Source organism: Delphinus delphis, chromosome 9, assembly GCF_949987515.2.
Source record: "Delphinus delphis chromosome 9, mDelDel1.2, whole genome shotgun sequence".
Classification (NCBI taxonomy): domain Eukaryota; kingdom Metazoa; phylum Chordata; class Mammalia; order Artiodactyla; family Delphinidae; genus Delphinus; species Delphinus delphis.
This window is the reverse complement of record NC_082691.1, coordinates 65009215-65032647: the sequence shown is the minus strand read 5'-3', so window position 1 is coordinate 65032647 and position 23433 is coordinate 65009215. Positions and strand designations below refer to the sequence as shown.

The 23433-nt window shown below is 42.8% G+C and overlaps 1 protein-coding gene across 8 annotated transcripts in view; it reads left to right on the top strand.

Moving 5' to 3' along the window:
* Positions 1 to 23433, top strand: part of DPY19L1 (dpy-19 like C-mannosyltransferase 1) — a 242178-nt gene that overhangs the window by 104405 nt on the left and 114340 nt on the right. For 6 of the 8 annotated variants that reach the window (XR_011246604.1, XR_011246603.1, XR_011246602.1 and 3 more), the window contains one exon: positions 19436 to 19596. The exons of the other annotated variants lie outside the window; for them this stretch is intronic. The gene's annotated coding sequence lies outside the window, so the exon portion shown is untranslated. The remainder of the gene's footprint in view (positions 1 to 19435; positions 19597 to 23433) is intronic. 8 annotated transcript variants of the gene reach the window in all.

The window sequence follows — 23433 nt, the reverse complement described above, 5'->3', positions numbered from 1 at the left end:
TAGCAGAAGGAAAGAAATAATAAAGATCAGATCAGAAATAAATGAAAAAGAAATGAAGGAAACAATAGCAAAGATCAATAAAACTAAAAGCTGGTTCATTGAGAAGATAAACAAAATTGATAAACCACTAGCCAGACTCATCAAGGAAAAAAGGGAGAAGACTCAAATCAACAAGATTAGAAATGGAAAAGGAGAAGTAACAACTGACCCTGCAGAAATACAAAGAATCGTGAGCGTTTACTACAAGCAACTATATGCCAAATGGACAAATTCTTAGAAAAGCACAACCTTCTGAGACTGAACCAGGAAGAAATAGAACATATAAACAGACCAATCACAAGCATTGAAATTGAAACTGTGATTAGAAATCTTCCAACAAACAAAAGCGCAGGACAGATGAATTCTATCAAACATTTAGAGGAGAGCTAATGCCAGTACTGCTCAAACTCTTCCAAAATATAGCAGAGGGAGAACACTCCCAAACTCATTCTACGAGGCCACCATCACCCTGATACCAAAACCAGAAAAAGATGTCACCAATAAAGAAAACTATAGACCAATATCACTGATGAACATAGATGCAAAAATTCTCAACAAAATACTAGCAAACAGAATACAACAGCACATTAAAAGGATCATACACCATGATCAAGTGGGGTTTATCCCAGGAATGCAAGGATTCTTCAATATACACAAATCAAACAATGTGATACACCACAGTAACAAATTGAAGGATAAAAACCATATGATCATCTTAATAGATGCAGAAAAAGCTTTTGACAGAATTCAACACCAATATATGATAAAAACTCTCCAGGAAGTAGGCATAGAGGGAACTTACCTCAACATTATAAAGGCCATATATGACAAACCCACAGCCAACATCATTCTCAATGTTGAAAAACTGAAACCATTTCCTCTAAAATCAGGAACAAGACAAGAATGCCCACTTTCACCACTGTTATTCAACACAGTTTTGGAAGTTTTAGCCACAGCAATCAGAGAAGCAAAAGAAATAAAGGGAATCCAAATCGGAAAAGAAGAAGTAAAGCTGTCACTGTTTGCAGATGACATGATACTATACATAGAGAATCCTAAAGATGCCGTCAGAAAACTACTAGAGCTAATCAATGAACTTGGTAAAGTAGCAGGATACAAAATTAATGCACAGAAATCTCCTGCATTCCTATACACTAATGATGAAAAATCTGAAAGAGAAATGAAGGAAACACCTCCATTTACCATTGCAACAAAAAAAATAAAATACCTAGGAATAAACCTACCTAAGGAGACAAAAGACCTGTATGCAGAAAATTATAAGACACTGATGAAAGAAATTAAAGATGATACAGACAGATGGAGAGATATACCATGTTCTTGGATTGGAAGAATCAATATTGTGAAAATGACTATACAACCCAAAGCTATCTACAGATTCATTGCAATCCCTATCAAACTACGAATGGCATTTTTCACAGAACTAGAACAAAAAATTTTACAATTTGTATGGAAACACAAAAGACCCTGAATAGCCAAAGCAGTTTTGAGAAAGAAAAACGGAGCTGGAGGAATCAGGCTCCCTGACTTCAGACTATACTACAAAGCTACAGTAATCAAGACAGTATGGTACTGGCACAAAAACAGAAATATAGATCAATGGAACAGGATAGAAAGCCCAGAGATAAACCCACACACCTATGGTCACCTTATCTTTGATAAAGGAGGCAAGAATATACAATGGAGAAAAGACAGCCTCTTCAATAAGTGGTGCTGGGAAAATTGGACAGCTACATGTAAAAGAATGAAATTAGAACACAATACACAAAAATAAACACCATACACAAAAATAAACTCAAAATGGATTAAAGACTTAAATGTAAGGCCAGATACTATAAAACTCTTAGAGGTAAACATAGGAAGAACACTCTTTGACATAAATTACAGCGAGATCCTTTTTGACCCACCTCCTAGAGAAATGGAAATAAAAATAAATAAATGGAACCTAATGAAACTTAAAAGCTTTTGCACAGCAAAGGAAACAAGACAAAACAGACAACCCTCAGAATGGGAAAAAATATTTGCAAACGAAGCTAATGACAAAGGATTAATCTCCAAAATATACAAGCAGCTTATTCAGCTCAATATCAGAAATACAAACACCCCGATCCAAAAATGGGCAGAAGATCTAAGTAGACATTTCTCCAAAGAAGATATACAGATTGCCAACAAACACATGAAAGGATGCTCAACATCACTAATCATTAGAGAAATGCCAATCAAAATTACAATGTATCACCTCACACCGGTCAGAATGACCATTAATGGCCAAAAATCTACAAACAGTAAGTGCTGGAGAGGGTGTGGAGAAAAGGGAACCCTCTTGCACTGTTGGTGCGAATGTAAATTGATACAGCCACTATGGAGAACAGCATGGAGGTTCCTTAAAAAACTAAAAGCAAAACTACCATATGACCCAGCAATCCCACTACTGGGCATATACCCTGAGAAAACCATAATTCAAGAAGAGTCATGTACCACAATATTCATTGCAGCACTATTCACACTAGCCAGGACATGGAAGCAACCTAAGTGTCCATTGACAAATGAATGGATAAAGAAGATGTGGCACATATATACAATGGAATATTGCTCAGCCATATAAAGAAACCAAATTGAGTTATTTGTAGTGAGGTGGATGGACCTAGAGTCTGTCATACAGAGTGAAGTAAGTCAGATAGAGAAAAATACCGTATGCTAACACATATATATGGAATCTAAAAAAAAAAAAAAAAGACATAGAGAATGGATTTGAGGACATGGGGAGGGGGAGGGGGAAGCTGGGATGAAGTGAGCGAGCGGCATTGACATATATACACTACCAAATGTAAAATAGATAGCCAGTGGGAAGCAGCCACCATAGCACAGGGAGATCAGCTTGGTGCTTTGTGACCACCTAGTGCGGTGGGATAAGGAGGGCGGTAGGGAGACGCAAGAGGGAGGGGATGCGAGGATATGTGTATACATATAGCTGATTCACTTTGTTATAAAGCAGAAACTAACACAACATTGTAAAGCAGTTATACTCCAATAAGGATGTTTAAAAAAATCATATAAAAAAAAATGACAAAGCAAAGGGGGTTTCCTGCTGAGGGTGGTTACAGTACCTGTAAAACAACTGAATCAGACAGTGGGTCTGTGACTCTACTGTCCTAATCCTTAACTGCTTAAGCCTGCTTTTTTTTTGACTCGGAGGCGTGGGAGATTTCAGCTTATCTACAAACAAGAGACAGGAGACATGGAGCGGTCTTTGTATTGTACTTGAGGGGGGCTGGGGGCACAAGGTTCTGCTGGGTTCCAAAACCACAGGCTGTTAGAAGAAAGTGTGTGCTGGCAAGGTTGAAGTCAACATCTTTTTATAAATGGAGAAGCTGAGGCTGTGAGAGGGGAAGTGACTTGCCCCAGTTGGGGCTAGTACTCAGTAGTAAAGCTGAAATTAGAAAGTTGCTCCCCAGGGCCTAGCCCGAGGCACCCCATTCACCTTGGTGTGGTAGGAAGAACACGGCCTTGGCCTTGGGAACACAGTTAATGAGGTTGGAATCCAGACTCTGACACTCAGCTCTACAAGCACCGAGTCAGTTACCTCTGGAAAGCCCAATTTCCCCCTGGGTAAAGTGGGGATAAGAAATAATGCCAGTCTCACATGGCTGTTATGTAGATTACATGAGGTATTGTATGTAAAAGTTTTGTAGTCAAAGTGTAATAAATGCCCGTTCCCTCCTTTGCCTCCTACCTATGATGGCAGTGGATAAGGAGGCTGAAATGATGTGGCCTCATCAGCCTCCCCACACCCAGGCAGGAAGGCACCACACTGGAGAGTGAAAGAGACTCCTGTGTGCACTGGCACACACAAGGGCACACTGGGGTTTCTAGTTAAGTGTGTCTTCGTGCCCCTTGCTTCGTGTTTTTGATACTTATACAGAATTTATTTCTGGTTCCAGGTGACTAAACATTCACTTTGCATTTGTGCAAATGATTATTGTGGTTCCCTGTTTACTCCAAAGACCTTTTTTTAGCACCAAAAGATCCCTATGGTAACAGAAGAATCATGCTGAGAAAAGATTTCTGCCAAGAATCAATTTCCTGAAGTCAGGAGGCCTTATCATTCATAGTCTGTGTGCAAAGCTTTTTTTTTTAAATGCACGATAGCCTCCTTTATTGATTTCTCCGTTCACCCAGCCTCCCATTGCTTGCTGTTTCCCCCTGACTTTTGGAATCTTACCCTGGGTGGTAAAGAATTGGCGAGACACTCCCTACCCAAGGAGGTGCTGTGCAAAAGCCAACTCACCCCAGCGCTGGGACCTTTTAGCTTGGCCGGGAGCACAGGTGTGGCAGGCTGGGGGGCTTTGTGGTGCCCCCAAAGGGCCACTGGGAGGTTGGCTGAAGGTCCTCAGGAAATGTTTACTTGAGGCAGATCTGGGTCACGTTTTAGCTATGTGATCTCAGGCAAACTAATTAACTTCTGAGTATCTGGAGAATATTCTCCATGACAGAAATTGTAGGATTTAGTTTCATTTTTTTTTGCAGTTTAACGTGCATATATTGAGTACCTGCTGTATGCCAGGCACTGGGAAATCATCATAGAATAAATAAGTCACACTCCCTGCTGTCAAGGAGAGCCAGAATTAAGTTCAGGGACGTGCAAGTTTTATCCCAAGCACACTGGTTAGGAGCACATGTGCTGCTGAGGGTCAGATCAGGGCATGCAGCCTGGCTTTGCCATTCTCTGGAAAAGGCTAAGGGATCTTAGGCAACACATTAACCTTTGTAAATTTCTGTTTTCAAGTCCGTAAAGTAGGAATAATGATTCTTCGTAGCCTGGGTATGAGGTTTAAATGAGATCTAATTTTTGTGACCAAGTTACTGCCAGCTCTCTGTGCTCAGTCTTCCATTTAACATAAGAATAAAAATGATCTAGGGATCTCTTCCCACCTGCTGTTGTTTCACCTCGCTGGCCTGTCAATCACACCAACACCTTCTTTCATCTTCTTTCCTATCGCTGTTCTTTCCTCCTCACCCTGAACTCAGCAGGCAGCTCTTTTCCTTTAAGCCCCTGAACACGGCTGGCCAGACACCAGAGCCACCACATCACACACTTCCCCTGAGGTCTGGGGTGAAAGGAGGGCCTGGGTGGTGGTGCTGCCATTGTGCTCCCATTAAGACCTCGGGAAATGTTTCACTGGCTAGGCTTCCTCCCTTGGCCCTGCCCTCTGCCGGGCTGCTGGATGCTGTCCTTGCTCTGTTTCACTCTCCTTCCTCCTCTGGTCAACAGCCCCCCACTTCCAGCCACTAGTGAGCCCCCTCTGGTCAAATCCTAAGTTCCCCTTCATTGCGCAGAGCAATTTATCTCCTCATTGCCTAACCCTTTTTTTAAAAAATTGCGGTAAGAACACTTAACATGAGATCTGCCTTCCTAACAAATTTTAAAGAGTACAATAGAGTATTGTTAACAGTAGGCACAATGTTGTACAGCAGTTCTCTAGAACTCTTTCATCTTGGTTAAGTGAAACTTATACGTGTTGGTTAGTAATTCCCCATCTCCCCCTCCCACAAGCCCATGGCAACCACCATTCTATTCTTTGCTTCCATGAGTTTGACTATTTTAGATACGTGATATAAGTAGAATCATGCAGTATTGGGCCTGTGACTGGTTTATTTCACTTAGCATAATGTCTTCAAGGTCCATCCATGTTGTCACATATAGCAGGATTTCCTCCTTTTTAAAAAGGCCGAATAATATTCCATGGTATGTATATACCACATTTTCTAAATCCGTTCATTTGTTGATAGACATTTAGGTTGTTTCCACAAGTTGGTTATTATGAACGCAGTGAACATGGCAGTGCTAATATCTCTGTGAGATCCTGATTTCAATTCTTTTCTCTCTAACCTTCTTATCTAGGTTATCTATTCCCAGGGGGCTTCTCATTCATAACCAAACATTTCTGTTAGGTTATTTTTCCCAACCAGAGGATCAGGAATCTCTTTGAAAAGAATTCCCTGTCAAGCTTAAATAGCAGACACCTTAAAAACTTTCTCCCTCTGGGACTTCCTTGGTGGCGCAATAGTTAAGAATCCGCCTGCCAGTGCAGGGCACATAGGTTCGATCCCTGGTCCGGGAAGATCCCACATGCTGCAGAGCAAGTAAGCCTGTGCGCCACAACTACTGAGCCCACGTGCCACAACTACTGAAGCCTACATGCCCTTGAGCCCATGCTCTGAAATAAGAGAAGCCACCACAATGAGAAGCCCGCACAGTGCAACGAATAGTAGCCCCTGCTCGCCGCAATTAGAGAAAGCCCATGAGCAACAACGAAGACCTAATGCAGCCAAAAATAAATAAATAAAATAAAATAAATCATAAACAAAACAATTCTCCCTCCATTTCCCTTCCCTTAATCATAGTGCTGAGCACAGATCAGCAAATCAGGGTGGAACTAATCACTAACCATTCTTTTTTTTTTTTTTTTTGCGGTACGTGGGCCTCTCACTGTTGTGGCCTCTCCCTTTGTGGAGCACAGGCTGTGGACGTGCAGGCTCAGCGGCCATGGCTCACGGGCCTAGCCGCTCTACGGCATGTGGGATCTTCCCAGACCGGGGCACGAACCTGTGTCCCCTGCATCGGCAGGCGGACTCTCAACCACTGCGCCACCAGGGAAGCCCTAACCATTCTTAATACTGAAAACCTCTGAGGTTTTATTTTTGTGCTTTTCCTCCCAGATGTCTCCCCAACCCCCCCAGAATAATTTTTTGCTGTTCCTCTTTGCTGTTCATTGAGAGTAGGAATAATTCATCCAAACATAAGGAGAGGGAAAAAAGCTTTGTGGGGGAAGGGAGGAGAAAATCAATCTCCTGTCAAAATAGTCTGGCTCCCACATCTGCCCCTTTCACTCAGCCTTTGCTTAAAGTGGGCCTGGCTGGTTGAGATGGATGGGCCGGGAGCTCTGCTCAGCACAGCATCTGTCACTCCCTGCAGAGCTAGGGATGCCTTCTGAGATGAACAGGAAAATGACTAAGTGATGACAGAGAAGTGGCTGCTAATTCCAAGTAGAATCGCCACCTTGGAGAACGCACAGCATTGCCTTTTCACATGGTATTTTCACAACGACCTTGCACTCCCTGCAGAGGCTTATGATCTGAAAATTTGATTCCTAACCAAATGCCCAGGCATCCACTGACTCCTAGAGCTGTAGAGTTTTATGCTGGGAAAAATCCTTTGGAGTGAAAGGCAAAGTTATAAGCTGTGAAATTGGTTTTGGAGGTGTTACCGAACCAAACCTGGGTCCACTTGCTGGCATAATACAGCCAACCTACTGACACTGGGTTGTGGTGAAAGAAAGTGCAGCATTTATCCTAAGGTGCCAGATGTGAAGTCCAGGACAACTCATGCTCAAAAGACCCGGGCTCCTCGAGGGGTTTCAGGGAGGTATTTTTAAAGGCAAAGTGAGGGAGGCGAGTTGCAGGGTATGTGATTAGCTTGCGCACAGTTGTCTAATTGGTTGGTGGTGAGGTAACGGTGGTGTCACAGGGGTTAGGTTCTCAGTCCTCAGGTACCAGTAGGCCTGGGGGCTATGTGCTCCCTGATTTTCAAGTGGTTTACTTCTTCCACGTGGCAGAGGTTTTAGCATCTGTAAAACAACTCAGGAAATGTGCATCAGATACTGTTATCTAGGTACTTCAGAGAGGAACTAAAGCAGAGGATATGGGGGAGGGGTCTGTCCCAGGCCCCATAGGATCCTGCTTCGTTATAGAAGGATAGGAAATTCCTAAGGAAAGTTTCAAGAATTCCAAGATTTCTGAGTGAATGCTGAGGAAAGAACACTGGACTTACTCTGGAAGACTTAAGTGTTAGTTTCCACTTTGACACTAACATTATGTGTGTTATTGGGCAAATTACTTCTCTGAACTTTTTCTCGCCTATAAAATGAGGATGTTGAATGGGAACAATAATTTTCAAATTGTGTTCCTAGGGTCCTATGTGTCCATAAGTTGGGGAAATGCTGGAATAAATGACTTAGAACACTTCAGTAATAACCTTCTCAGAACCTTTAATATGCCAATATGCACAATGACTTTCCAGGACAAGGATAACCTGCAAGTTCTCATAAGCAATTTAAAGCCCTTTAGTGGAGGAGGTGGCAGTCAAGCCACTTATGACTTTATTGGTACTAAATGAAACTTGTTCTGGACATTTAGTTACACAGTTCAGGAAGGTGGAGAGAAGCTAGAGGAGTATAAAGCAGAGCAGCACCAGTCCTGAAGGTAAAGAAAGTGAGTCCCATGAGAATAAAAATCAATAGAAATGAGGATGTGAAGTTAGAAGGAGAGCTGGATAAAAGGCAAGTTGACTGATATTCACTTATATGAAGGGCTTTAATGAAGAGTTGGAGGTCATGGAGGACCAATTAAAGGTAGAATGACTTGAAATTTAAATAATAAGAAAAAAAATCTTACATGTTTGCTCAGTTCCATGTTTGCTCTTCATGCCTTTGTGTAGCTCAGGATTTCCACCTGGTATCATTTTCCTTCTACAGGAAGGACTTCCTTCACACTTCCTGTGGTGCAGGTCTGCTGGTGAGGTATTCTTTCAGCTTCTGTATGACCGAAATGGTCTTATTTTTCCTTTGTTTTGAAATATAGTTTTACAGAGTGAAGAATTCTAGGTAGACAGTTTTTTCTTTCAGTACTTTAAAGATGTTGCTCCACCGTCTTCCTGCTTTCACCATCTCCAAGAAGAAATTTGCTGTAATTCTTATTTTTATTCCTCCATATGTAATATGTCAGAATTCTCTGGTTGCTTTTAAAATTTGCCCTTTCTCACTTGCTTCTTAGCAATTTGATTGGGATGGGTCTTGGTATAGTTTTCTTCATGTTTCTTGACCTTGGGCTTCATTGAGCTTTCTTTGATCCATGGGTTTATAGTAGTCATCAAATTTGGAAAATTTTAAGCCATTAGTTCTTCAAATAAATTTTCTGTCCATACCCCTTTCTCTGTTGTCTCTTTTGGAGACTCCAGCTACTTACATTTTAGGCTGCCTGTAATTGTCCTGCAGCTTACTGATTTTTTTGGGGGGGTGGGGGGGCAGGAGGGAGGGATTCTTTTTACTCTCTGTGTTTCATTTCAGATGGTTTCTATTGCTGTGCCTTTAAGTTCACTAATCTTCCTCCCTGAAATGTCTAATCTGCTGTGAATACCATTCAGTGTACTTTACATCTTAGACATTATAGTTTTCATGCCCTGAATTTCTATGTGGGTCTTTAAAAAATATTTCCATGTCTCTCCAGAACTTTTGAGCATATTGGGTAAAATACATTTTAATAAATGATTTAATGTCCTTCTCTGCTTGTTCTACTATCTATGTTAGTTTGGGGTCAGTTTCTATTGATAGATTAATCTTCTCATCATGGGTCATGATTTCTTGCTTCTTTGCATATCTGAAGATCTTTGATTATGCCAAACATTGTGAATTTCATCCTGTTTGGTGCTGATTATTTTTATATTCCTATAAATATCCTTGAACTTTGTTCTGTGATGCAATTAAGTTACTTTGAAACAGATCTTATATGTCTTGCTTTTATGACTTTTTTAGGTGGGTTCAGAGCTGTGCTCAGTCTAGGACCATTTATTCTCTACTACACGATTTTCCTGGGTACTCTACCCAATATGTATGAATTATGTGTTTTTCTCTCTGGCTGGTAGAAACAGTCACTATTCACAGTCCTGTGTGAGCACTGGGCACTGTTCTCTAATCCTTCAAGATGGTTTGCCCCCAGCATTGGGTAGTTTCCTTAAGTGTCTATGCTTATCAGTACTGTGCTGAATACCCAGGGAACCTCTACAGATGACCCTCTGAGCAATTCTCTCCTTTTTGGTACTCTGTCTTGCAAGCTCAAGCTCCTTCACCTCCCCAGACTCTTAGTTCAGGGAGTCCATGATCCTCTTTCTGGCTTCCCCCTTCATAGGCTGCAGACTGTAAACTCTCTCAAGGCTGTAATCTGAGGCAATTCTAGGGCTCACCTCATTAGTTAGCTATCTCTGGGATCACTGTCCGTCATTGCCTAATATCCAGTGACTTAAAAATCTTTTTTTCATATATTACGTCTTTGTTGTTATTTCAGTAAGAGAGTAAATCCAGTTCCTTTCACTCTATCTCAGGTAGAAGCAAAAGTCTTTAACTTAAAATTGTAGCAGAAAGTTTAAGTTCAACATAAGCAAATGTTTATTTCTCTGACTATTAGGAAAAAAATCATAGAGATAGGAGACTCAGGAATATTTTGGAGTCCTCGTCTTGGAGGCCTTAATAAAGGGGACAGAATGTGAGGGCAATCTGACTGTGACATCTGTCACCCCACTGATCACGAGGGTTGATTTGGCTGATCTGACTGGCTAGGCAGGTGTCCCCTTCCTCCCTCACTGCTCCACAAGCATCCCTCCCAAAGCTGCACACTTAGTTGAAGAGGACAACCTTCACTTATAGAGGAGAACCAGCCTTTAGTCAAGGCTACATGAGTAGCTGCACTCCCCTGCTAGAACCTCCAATCAAGCTCTCCAGGTCCATCTGCAGGAAAACGTAGGGTAGTCAAGCTTCCAAGATTGCAGACACATCCAAATGTGGTGCTGCATGTGGCAGTCTGCCTTTCTTTAAAAAATAAAATAAATGCAATAAAGTGGACAAATGGCATTAGTAATGGGTGGTTATTTATTAAGATTTCTGTCTGATGTATGTGACAGAAAATAAATTCCAACCTTCAGCAAAAAAAGTCATTTATTGGCTTACTACTTTTCCGGGAAGTCCGAGGAGTTGGGCCAAGCACATCTGTCATTCAAGATATGAATGGCCATTCTAGATCCACACCTTTCCTTAACTCGAGGGCCAACACAGAGAGAATAATCCTCTCCCCAGCAGAAGTAATCTGAATGGCCATTTAAGTCATGTGAACACTGCCAGATTAATTATTGTTTCTAGAGAAATGATTTAAATTACTCTCTGGTTGTTTAGTTTGGATCTTGTTTCTCAGCATCTCCACACTCCCCTCCAACCCTACCCATCCCCACGATTGACAGTTTTATTAGAATTACATGCAGTGGGGGAGGGAGGGAGTGGGTAGTCAAAATTTTACCCATGAAACATGGGAGAGCTATATGAGATGATCTTACAAGATTTCCACCTACTCTAAAAATTCATGATTGTACGGATCAAAATGAATATAGAAAGGATTTGAAAAATATCAATTATAGGGCTTAAGACAACACACAGTAAATTGATTCCCTTCTTAGGAAGCATTTCTTAAGGTTTTATTTTTCTGAATTTTTTTAATTGACATATAGTTGATTTACAGTGTTGTGTTGATTTCTGCTGTACAGCAAAGTGACTCAGTTATACACATATATACATTCTTTTTTATATTCTTTTCCATTGTGGTTTATCACAGGATATTGAATATAGTTCCCTGTGCCATACAGTAGGACCTTGTAGTTTATCCTGTTTTTCTGATTTTTTTAAGTAATGCGTGCTTATAACTGAAAATTTGCAAAATTGAGAAAATCTCACTGCCCGAAGAAGACCCCTGATAGCATTTCAGCATATATCCAAATTGTTAAAGAACTTGATCGATTTGAATTAAAAGAAGGCATACCTGAATAAAGTCTGTTGCTACGTCTCTTGATATTTCATGCTTACAGAACAAGTTGAATACCAAATCTTGGCATTTATGCTCCTAGTAACAGTGAGCAGATTTTTCAATTAATTATGGCATGTATGCACTTTTGAAAGTCTTACTCCTTTAATCACTTACTACTTGCTGCTCTACATTGTGCGGATATTCAATAAAAATGCACACCATTAATGTCCAGTCACTGCTGCTCTATCCTGCATTACAAAACTTCACTGTGATACACAGCTTATCTTGACATATTTTTGAAAGGTCTTTATATAAATAGCAATGGTGAGGTATGGGTTGGATGGAAGCCATGGTTAATTTTGTGCTCTTTCTACTCATTCATTCCTGCATTCATCATTCATTTACTCATTTATTCAACAACTTTTTATTGAATTCCTACTATATTCCAGGCACTTACAGGGTAGAAGAGAAATAAATGTGAACAAAACACACATGGTTCCTTTCCTCTCATAGTTGGAAGTTTAATGGGAGATATGGAAAAAAAATAAACAAGTCAATGAAATAATTACAAACTGTGATAAGCGCTATAAAGGAAGCAAACAGTGTTGAGATTTATAAAATTTAGACCAGACAAGGTTCTTTTCTCTTCAAACCATCCCTAGCTCTGCATTGCTTATATAATGCAGCCCAACTCCTCAGCATGACATTCCAGGTTCTTTATAATATGGCCCCTACCTGATATTCCCAGCTTCCTTTGCCCCCAACACTCAGACACATGTATATATTCAGCACTCCCTGGACATGTATGTAATGCCAAGGAGCTCAGATTTTGACTTGCTGATGCTGGTACCTTGGAGTAGTTCCAAGTGAGGCCATGACACAAGCTCAGACAATGTATACTTTGGATGGTAACTGCAGAGTGGAGTGTGCAGGAGGACCTGGTCAGGTGGATGCATGAGTATCTTTTAGGAAACATCAGCAGGGCTTCAGCAACAGGATGGCATAACCTGAAGTGTCAGTGGAAGTGATGGATCTACAAGACACTGAAGTGATCCATTCTCTAGGACCTGGCTGTGAGGGCCAGGAGAAGATAGCAAATGGCTCCCAGCCTCCTGGCCTTGAAGGGTTTGGCGAGCTGCCAGCTGAGGCAGTAAAAGTAGCAGTAAAATGGTGTTAAGGTAGTAATACTACTTTAATCAATATATAGATTCTTCCAGAGAAACTCAGAAATAATTTCTTCCTCTGGGGCTCATCAGGGTCTTACAAAAAAAGTACCCAGACTTCTTGCCGGTGGTATTCTGACATCAGAAGACATGGCAAGAAACGTAATTTCATAAGCCTCTAACCTGGGGTCTCACAGGGGTGGTCTATAGTCTGAATCTGTCTTACAGACCAATGAGCTGTCTTTTTAAAACATAGGAAGTTCCCCCCTGAAATTTCTGATTTCCAGCTTCTCTTAATTAAAAATGAGATCTGCTAAAATGTTCATAACACCGATTGGCTGGAACTGAGGGGTGACTCTCTCTTTCCAAAGACGTCTGCCCCTCAAGTTCACCAGGGGCCCCACCGCTCCCTAATGTCCATCTGGACAGCAGATTAAGAAGTCCTCCGTGACTGTTCTGTATAAGGGCTCTTGTGCAGTGCTTGCAGGGACACGTGTGAGACCATGTGGCACACAGGTGAGGTCGTAAACACAGTCATCCTTCTCTGGTTCAGAAGGCTTGGATCTTCCCCCACACCTCCCCTGCAGGTGCCTGGTCCTGGAGTGCCCCGCGCCGTGGCTGCTCTCCCCAGTCCTGAGTCTCTCCCCCAGCAGCATGTGCCCTGATGGGGTCAAACCCAACACTCTGCCCTGTAGCAAAGAGTCCTGCAGGTGAACTGCAGCCTATCTATTATTTAAGCACTGTTGGCAATAACACTTTCTGTGATATTAATAGGAACAATTATAAAGCACTTAGTCTAGATATACGACTCCTTCAGTGCACCTCAGGGTAGACATTATTATTCCCAGGCTACAGATGTGGAAACAGAGGTACAGAGAAGTACCTCGCATAGGGTTACACCATGGGTGATTAGGGAGAGAGGAGAATCTAGGTTAAATCCTTAGCACCTACCCTTGAAAAATTTCTTGACAGATTATGTATTTTTAAATAAAAATTATTCTTCTTACATCTATTTTTTTTAAACCTTAGTATTATGCATGTTTGGAATTATCTTTAAACAGCCACATCTATCTGGAATTGCTGATTAACTCTACATAGTGGGCCATATGCTTTCCTGTCCTGCCTCTTTCTGCACGTGTTTCTCCTGCTTGGGTTGTGGTCCCCTCCTCCTCCTCCTCTTCGCCCATGTGAATCTCTGCTCTGGAAGCTTCCCGTAGCAATTTGCATATGCCTCTTTAAAAATTATTTTTAATTAATTTTATTTTTTTACTGAAGTATAGTTGATTCACAATGTTGTGTTCTTTCAGGTGTACAGCAAAGTGATTCAGATATATATATACATATATGATCTCCCTCTCTCTCTCCCTCTCTCCCTCTCTCCCTCTCTCTCTCTCTCTCTCTCTCTCTCTATATATATATATATATATATGTATATATGTATATGTTCTTTTTCAGATTCTTTTCCCTTGTAGGTTATTACAAAATATTGGGTATAGTTCCCTATGCTGTATAGTAGGTCCTTGTTGGTTATCTATTTTATATACAGTAGTGTGTATATGTTAATCCCAACCTCATAATTTATCCCTCCCTCCCCCCACCGCCTTTCTCCTTTGGTAACCATGAGTTTGTTTTTTATGTCTGTGGGTCTGTTTCTGTTTTGCATATCAGTTAATTTGTATCATTTGGTTTAGATTCCACATATAAGCAGTATCATATGATATTGGTCTCTCTCTGTCTGACTTACTTCACTTTGTATGCTAATCTCCAGGTCCATCCATGTTGCTGCATATGCCTCTTATAGGTGGCATGGGCACATTTTCTGAGGCAGTCTTGATTTCAAATATTTGGTCCTATTGTTATACTTTCTCACAGCTTGTGTCCAGACCATGGATTCTTGATTCAAAATATATGACCATGGTGTGTGTACAGTCCTTTTAATCTCTACTGAGAGTTTGGGTTTTTTTAATTGCACATGAGTCTCCCTTATGAGACAATGAGGTCCTAAGAGCAGAAATCACATCTTACTCATATTCGTGCTGCAGCCCAGCTTAAATGATAAAGAGCATTGCATGGAGTGGGCAGAGTTTGTCTTGCATCCATTTAGATATCAGTTCTCTTTACTTAATAGCATGTTCAGATTCCTTTTTCTCTGTCACCATTAAACCAGCTTGGTTGAAATGATAGAAACTTACTCTGAGGCATCAGAGACTAATGCCGATTTTGTGTGGTACTTAATTTTCAATTGGCATCAAAGACCTCATCCAGAAGCATCCACGTAGAAAAGGTCAGTGACCAGAATCCCATGTGTGTGAGGGCCAGTGCATATTAAAATGGACAACCATGGTGAGTTCAGAGCAGAGGTACTGAACCAGGGGTGATTTTCCCCCTTTCTTTCCCCCTCAAAGCAATGTCTGAAGACATTCTTGGTTGTTGTAACTTGGGGAGGGACCTTCTACTGACATCTAGTGGGTAGAGGTGAGGGATCCTACAAAATATCCCACAGTTCACAAGACAGCCCCACAACACAGAATTTTCCAACCCAAAATGTCAGTAACTCTGAAGTTGAGAAACTCAGGTTGAGAGGGTTTCCTATTGCTACTGTAACAAATTTCCACAAACACCGTGGCTTAAAACAACACACATTTATGATATTATAGTTCTGGAGGTCAGAAATCTGAATGGGTCTCACTGGGCTAAAATCAAGGTGTCAGCAGGGCTACGTTCCTTCTGGAGGTTCTAAGGGAGAAAACATGTCCTTGCCTTTTCCAGCTTCTAGAGGCCACTCACATTTCGTACTTGTTTCTCCTGCCCTCTTTCTTCAGCAATGTCAGGCCAAGTTCTCAGGTGCCATGCCTCGGGTTCTCCCTCTGCTGCCTCCCTCTTTCACTTAAGGACCCCTGTGATTATGATGGGTCTCTCCAGATAAGCCGCAATAATCTCTCTCTTTTCAGGTCATCTGATTAGCAACCTTAATTCCACCTGTAACCTTCTGTAACCAGTAACCTTAATTCTTCTTTGCCCTGGAACCTTACATACTCATAGGTTTGGAAATTAGGATGTGCGTATCTTTGGGGGCCATTATTCTGCCTACCACAGAGGTCTGTCCATGTCCTACAAGTATTGGCCACAACACAATCCTAAATCAAATGCATTTACTGGCTTTATCAAGACCAGTTTTCAAGTCATTTAAGTAATGCCCAAATACCATGATATGATTTTAAAATAATTATGTGTGGACGGCTCAAGATATATAATTGATTTCATTCCCCTTCAATTATAGTTACTTACTGATCGAGGCCTACCATATGACCTCCTATGGCATTATTTCCTGAGCTGTAGGACTTGTTAAGGGCTCTGGGCTCAACTACACTGGCCTCCCAGTGTCAATACCTGGTAAGAGGTTTACACACAAGCATCAATAGCCAAACGGAACTCAAGGTGCCTTTTCGTTAAGTGCCAGATGCCACAACTCTCAGTGTAAAGATAGGAATCCAAGAGAGGCTTCACTCCCCTTCCCTGAAGATGTAAGACCTCAGCCTAAATTTCCCACCCAGTTACAGGCAGAGTGGAGGTGGAAGAGAAGGAACTCTGGCTGGGCCTGCCGAGAGACTGAGGCCCCGCCCAGGTCTGCCTGCCAAAGGACCCATCACTGTCTGCTCCCTTAGATCAACTTAGAAAATTAGGTTAAAAAAAAAAGCTAACATGAGCTTAGGTAGATATTGGAGAGTTAGATTACCCTTAGGAGGCGTGTTGGAATTTGGGGGCCTTCAGCAAAAGGATTGAGGTTACCAGTGGCGGTACAGAATGGGCGGTGGAGAGAGTACTGGTATTGGAATCAGAAGGTTCTGTGTTCTGGTGCTGGCTCACCTCCGCCTGGGAAGGCTGCCTTAGATAGCTTTCCAGGATCTAAGCCACTGTCCTGCCCCCTGCTGTCCTACAGCGTGGTGTTCCAGCCCCTTTCAAGCAGGGCAGGTGCATGCAAATTACTGTTCCCTGCAGAAAATGCACCTGCAGATCGGTGGTCATTATTTTAGGAACACAGTAGGAACATTGCTCTGATTCCAGGCACTCTCCAGCTTTTGATAGTAAGGCCTGAGTACCTGGCATGTCACAGAGGCTGTGGTGCTATTGTTTCCTGGGTTGCCATGTGAGCCCAGAGGAATATTCTCTTGGGAGCCAGTAATATGATTTATTTGAAAGAAAGTCTATAATGAACATGTGCTTCAAATGAAAGAATCAGGATGGTACTGCCAGGGTTCGGCCGGTTACGCTATTGCTCTGCAGGGTGGTAGCTTGAAATTGCTTTTATTAAGGGAATGGAACACAGAGTGGAGAAATGGAGCCTGCTGGCAGCCAGAGGTCTCCTAGCTCTTCACTTTCGATTTGCAAGCATCTGGGATGCCAGCTACGATTGGCAGGGTGCTGGTGCTGGCCTGGCAGGCTGACTGGGCCTGGAGAAGTGCCTTCCCTGCATCCCACGGTCTGCCTGAACTTGCTTTCCCTGGCTCTCTTTCCTCTCTCTGGGTGAGAGTCAGGAAAGAAGAACAGACCCCATTGTCCCCACAGTGCCAGGGTGAGGCAGGTCACGCTTTAGTTAAGAGACCTGGTGACAGGTGGAATGGCTGTGTCCCACTGGTGCTAACATACACAATGCTGTCAACCTGGAGGATTCCAACAGGCTCTGGGTGGACACTGGCCTCACCATCTAGGTGGATGACCTTGTTGGCAACATAAAAAGCATTTTACCAAGTGAGTGAGTGACCCAGAGATGGCCTGGGCACCGCAGAAGGTACGGATGTTGCCATTTGCAGCATATCTTGGCCCATGAAGTTTTGGAAAATGTCCAAAGCCCCCATGTGCTCCCATCAACCCTCCCTGCACTATATGGAGGTGTATTCATCCCCTACAGCCACTGCAACAAATTAAATCAGATTTAGTGGCTTAAAACAACACACATCTATTCTTTTACAGTTCTGAAAGTCAGAAAGCGAAAACCAAGATCTTAGCAGGGCTGTGTTCTTCCTGGAGGCTTCAGAGGAGAATCTATTACCTTCTCTTTTTCAAAATCTAGAAGCCATCTGTATTCCACTCCACTCCAGCTTCTTGCTTCTGTCATCGCATCTCCTGCTACAGACTCTGAGCCTCCTGTGTCTCTCTTGTCAGGACGCTTGTGATTACATTGGGCATAATCTCCCCATCCAGAGCTCCTTAACTTACTCATATCTGCAAAGTTCCCTATACTGTAAGGTAAAAGGTTCCAGGACTGAGAGCTGAACATCTTTGGAGGGTTATTTCTCAACCTACTGCAGGGGGACCACAGCTGGTGGTGGTGTGGGACGGGGAGACCTCATCAAACCTTGCCTCACCCAGCCCAGCAATGCCTCCTTCAGTGTGGCGGCACCGGACACCATGTCAAAGGGCAGCTCTGGACCCCACTTGCTAGGATAGGCCTACCCTAGCCACTTTCCATGACCTCTCTACCGAACCTGAGGCTGCTCATCTTTACTCTGCTGGCAAGTGACCTTGCAGCTCCTTCTCTCCTTTCGGACTTTTTCTTCATCACTAGAGTGATCAGGTTGTGCCATTTCCTTTGTTCTATCCTTGGATTCTCTTATCCATGTCCCACTTATCCTCCCTGTGGCCCTACTCAATTGAACATTTTCTCCAGAAAGCTTACCATGGCCCAAGAAGTTCTGTGAAGTTTGAAAACATTAATGTTACAACAGAAATGCAGAAATATACCATCTCTTGAAGCCAAAGATAAAATCTGAGGGTAGCATGTGGGAAGAGGGATGAGGTCTCAGTGCTTCGGGCATGATGACCAAGGGCAGAGCAGAAGTAGAACCAGTGGGACAACTTGGGGGCAGGAAGCAGAGATTTGTCATAGGTGAGGGTGCCTCAAGGTGAGACCTGCTTAGGAAAGATCTGAAAATGAATGAGAAACCCCCAGGGGATGCCGATGAGACCTCTGCTCAGGAAGTGTTGTCTCTGGGACAGAGGAGACAGTCACTGTTTAGGGCAGCTGGCGGGGGTGGGGGTGGGGTCCCAGGAGGACAGACTATGAACCCAAGACAAGACCTGGACAAACCAGAGAAGATCAGGAACATGGGAGGGTGAGTTTTCTCACTTACTAGTGGAATCCATCTTTTACCACGTGTATTAGTTTCCTGAGGCTGCTGTAACAAATTCCCCAAAACTCAGTGGCTTAAAAGAACAGAAATTTATTCTCTCACAGTTCTGGAGATGAGAAATCTGAAATCAGTATCAGTGAGCTGGTAACAAGGCATAGGACTGTGCTCTCTCTTGGCTCTTTGGGGAGAATCTGTTCCTTGACTCTTCCAGCTTCTGGTGGCAGCCGGCTTTCCTTGACTTGTGGCTACTTCAATCTCTGCCTCTGACTTGTAGCTACGTCAGTCTCTGCCTCTGTGGTAACATTTCCTCTCCTCTGCGTGTGATCTCTCACTGTGCTCTTTTATAAGGGTACTTGTAATCACATTTAGAGCCCATCCTGATAATCTAGGATAATCTTCCTGTGTCAAAATCCTTACTTTAGTCATACCTACAATGATTCTTTTTCCTTATAACATTTACAGGTCTCAGTAGTTAGAACCTGTTATATTTGTGTGACCAGTTTTCAACACATGACACCATCTTTACACCAGCCTTGTCAATGGCCATCAGCAAGGAAGGGGGATAAGTGACTGCATTTCCAGCCTCTCATCATAGCTGTGACCTTTGTAAAATCAATCACGAGGTGAGTGCCAATGATGATGACCCTGACATTCTTAGAGAAAAATGCACAGAACTTTCCCAGGCTAAGAAGACAGAGGATGTGTCTATGGACCTATGGCATGGGTTCCTTGTTAAGTACACCATGAAGCCCTCAATGTACCAACTTTTTGACAGATGATGGAAGACAGATGACCTGTTCTAAGAATTCCTTTTCTTTGGTTCTTTTCTCTTCTGGTCACTGTTTTCAGAGATAGTATCATGGGAGGAAAAACTGTGGAAGCAATTGAAGACCTAATGCCATAGGCAACTCTTCTGTTGTAAACACAGGGCCCTCAGATCCAGATCCTACCAATTCCCAAGGCTTTTTTCCTCTCTCTCTCTCTCTCTTACTCTTTCTCCCTCTCCCTGTACATGGCTGAGTGGTAAGGTTTTTAATAAGAATTTGTAATTGAAATACATCAATTCAAAGTCTCAGTATCAAAATTTGTTGCCCTTTTCCCCTCTATTTGACATTGGGAAAATCACTACCCCTTTCTAGACCTCAATTTGCTCCCTTGTAATTTGAAGGGAATGAACAGAGAGGGCAGAGGCAGGAAGGGATGTCTAATGTGAAAAAGACTGTATAAGGTAGTGGAGAAGCTCAAGCCTGAGAACCAGGCAGCCCTGAGTTAGAAACCTGCCTCTGACACTCTGCTACTCAGGTGCTCTTGAGCAAGTTGCTTTCCCTTTCTGAGTCCCTGGCTCCTCATCTGTAAAATGGGAACGGCAGTTGGTGTGAGGATTGTTTCTGGGTTGAATTGTACCACACAAAAGGAGATGCTAAGTCCTAATCCCTGGTACCTGTGAAGGTGACCTTATTTGGGAATGGGGTTGGTGCTGCTGTAAGGTGTTAAGATGAAGTCATACTGGAGTAGGGGGGCCCCTAATCCAACATGACTGGTGTCCTTATAAGAAGAGGAGCAGACACACAGGGAGAAGATAGTCGTGTGACGATGGGGGCAGAGATGGGGGTGGAGCATCTACAACCCAAGGAATGCCTGGGACTACCAGAAGCTGGAAGAGGTAAGGGAGGATCCTCCCCTAGAGGCTTCAGAGGGAACATGGCCCTGACAACACCTTGATTTCAGACCTCTTGACTCCAAAACTGTGAGAGAATAAACCTCTGCTCTGTTAAGCCACTCATTTTGTGGTGGTTTGTTATAGCAGGCCTAGGAAACTAATACAGTTGTCATGTCTGCTCAGGCTCCTCTTGTCTGTGACAGTTTCTCAGACGTTCCTTGTTCTTGATAAACTTGGATTTTGTAGTGTCCTTCTAGTGGAATTCGTCTGATGATTTTCTCATGATTGCACTGGGGTTATGTATTTTGGGGGTTCTAATCACATCATATCAAGGGTGCATACTAGCAATATGATTTATGACTACTGGTGCCGACCTTCACCACCTGGCTGAGGTAGTGTTTGTCAGTTTTCTCTACCACAGAGAAAAATGCTTATTCTCCCTTTTCCTACTGTGCTCTTTGGAAGGAAGTCAGTATCTGCAGCCCACACTTAAGAGATGGGAAGTTATAATCCACATCCTTGAGGGTGAAATACCTACCAACGTTATTTAGAATTCTTCTGTATGGAAGATTTGTCTCTTCTTCTCTACTTATTAATTTATTTAATTATTTTAATATGAATATGGACTCATGGATATTTATTCGACACTGTGGATTATGATCCAACATTACTTCATGTTGTTGTTCAAGTTGTTCCAGCTTGGCCATGGGGGCTCTTTCAGTTGGCTCCTCAGTCCTTTTGAGATACCCCCATCACTGTGGGGTATTTTCCTTCCCAAGAACTCCCTTATTTCTGGCACTACAAGATGCTCCAGGCTCATCTTGTATATTTCCTGCCCCAGCCATAGAATCAGCTCTGGATAAACCCTGGCTTTTTGAATTAGAGAATGGTATTAGAAATCACTGTGTGCTCATCTCTACTGGAGTGTCACAGCTTTTAGTCCCTCTTAGCTGGCAGAGCAAGAAAATATATGTGTGCTTACTAACCAGCGTTTTTCTAAGTTGCTGTTGACCTTAGATTAGGTACTTCTTGGATTCCTCCTCTTTATATTCCTAATAGGAATAGATATTGTTGGGTCCAGACAAAAGGGTGCATCAGCAGGACAAGTCTATTAAAATGCACATAATGAATGAGTCTGGATGCGCTTTCTTTCTTTATCCTAATTATCCATGTTTGTCAAGTCTGCACTCTTATAGCCTCCCTAGTGTACCTCATAAGGTCCTACCTTGGGACTTAGACTTAACGTTGTTCATTTTACCTACCATGCCTGGCTGGCCCTTTACCTTCTACTTATCCAAATTTTCCCCATTTTTCTAGGTCCAACCTGGGTGGTTGCATGGGTGTGTTCCCATTATCATGATTCATCAAATTGTACATCTAGAATTTGCACAAATTTTTAAATGTTGGCTATACTTCAATAAAACGTTTACTTAAAAAGATACCTTTGATCTAGGTAGACGGCGTCAATGACTTTGCTCCCATGAGGTTGTAAGTAAACTTCATGATACTAAAAATAAAACTTATTCTTAGCCATCAGTTAAAATATATTTGTCTTGGGGCTTCCCTGGTGACGCAGTGGTTGAGAGTCCGCCTGCCGATGCAGGGGACACGGGTTCATGCCCCGGTCTGGGAAGATCCCACATGCCGTGGAGCGGCTGGGTCCATGAGCCATGGCCACTGAGCCTGCGCGTCCGGAGCCTGTGCTCCGCAATGGGAGAGGCCACAACAGTGAGAGGTCCGCGTACCGCAAAAAAAAAAAAAAAAAAAAAAAAAAAAAATATATATATATATATATATATATATATATATATATATATATATATTTGTCTTTAAGAAACCCCATCTCAAGCTGGTTTAAACAAGGACTTTATTATCTCAGGTTACAGGAAGTTCTGAGGTAGGTGGACTTCAGGCACAGCTAATTTGGTGGCCCAGTGATGGCACTGAGGACCTAGGTCTGACTGTCTGCTCAGGCCCCCTGGGCGCTGACTGTGTCCTCAGTGCCAGCAACCACATTGAAGCATCACTCCCTGACCTTTCAATACTCAGAGTGTCTCTTCCTGTGGCTCCCCCTAAAGAGCAAGGGAACCTTCTCAGCAGCTTCCCCCTCTCAAAAAAGTCTTCCCTTCACATCCCCTGAGTCAGAATTGAACAAGGGAAGGGAAGAGTCTTGGTATCTTTGTGTCATTGACAAATGCTGTCACTCCTCCTAAGGAAGGAAAACTCTTTCGGGCAGGTGAACGTATGAGGCTCACATTCCAGGGATTTTCCTCCTAACTGCCCTCAACAATTTATTTGTTGGCTCTTCTCTGCCATGTCTTCTGGTATTGCTGGAATCTGGTTTGAGTGGCCATCACCTTCTGGACCTGCTGGAGGAGGTGGGCATTGAAGGGTCAAGCAGTACCCGTTATGAAGGAGGTTGCGCGCCCCTGGTGCCCTGGTGGTTATTATGGACCAGGAAACAGCTTCAGCGCCCCAACCAGGGCTGCATTGTTGGTAAAATAGACCCTAGACCTGGACTCCTGGCCCAGGATTTTAGAGGCGGGCTCCGGGCCACTGAAGTGTTCCTTCAAAGTATTGAACACAGTTCTAATTTTGTATTTTTTGATGATTAATTGATTAATATCTTTCCGCCTACTATTCTGTAAATTCCCCAAGACTAAGGAACATGCCATCTATTTTGCTTAGCTTTGTACATCCAGCATCCAGAGTAGCATCTGGAACACACGGGGGTTCACCACTATTGCCTGAATCAGTGAATATGGTGGAAAGGGTATAGGTTTTGAGATCAGACCAATAT